Source organism: Juglans regia, chromosome 1 (assembly GCF_001411555.2).
Source record: "Juglans regia cultivar Chandler chromosome 1, Walnut 2.0, whole genome shotgun sequence".
Classification (NCBI taxonomy): Eukaryota; Viridiplantae; Streptophyta; class Magnoliopsida; order Fagales; family Juglandaceae; genus Juglans; species Juglans regia.
In genome coordinates this window covers 34039502-34039992 of record NC_049901.1, presented here as the reverse complement: position 1 = coordinate 34039992, position 491 = coordinate 34039502, and the positions used below count along the sequence as shown (strand labels likewise).

Sequence of the window (491 nt, the reverse complement as noted above, 5' to 3'; positions counted from 1 at the left end):
GATGACTTGCCCAAAACTGTTGTTATGACTCTAAATCAAGGATCAGCTGTCAAGAGTATGGATTTCCATCCACTGCAGCAGATTCTACTTCTTGGTGAGCCCCTTTTAATGTACAGAATGTAATTTTGTGGTTTCATTCATGTGGTGTAGTTATTTAAATTTAGGTTTTTGGAATTCTAGATTTTAGCTTTTATCTTTGATTTTTTTCTTACATTATGTGAGCCTGTACAATTTCAGTTGGAACAAACATGGATGATGTCATGGTATGGGAGTTAGGTAGCCGTGAAAGGATCGCTCTTAGAAATTTCAAAGTTTGGGATCTTGGAGCACGTTCAATGCCTCTGCAGGTTCGGCTTTTGATACTGTACATTTTTTCTTTTTCTTTTTTCAAATCTTTTTGGACGCAGCATGTTTATTTGAGGCTTCTTAAATTACATTTCTTCAATGAAAATTCAGCTTTTCTTGTTCTCTTTTAGGCATCTATCACCAAT

General features: G+C 35.4%; 1 long non-coding RNA gene across 1 annotated transcript; it reads left to right on the top strand.

Moving 5' to 3' along the window:
- LOC108992703 lies at positions 1-491 on the top strand. The gene is made up of 3 exons (XR_004797972.1): positions 1-94; positions 238-347; positions 477-491. It is a non-coding gene; the product is annotated as an uncharacterized LOC108992703 (long non-coding RNA).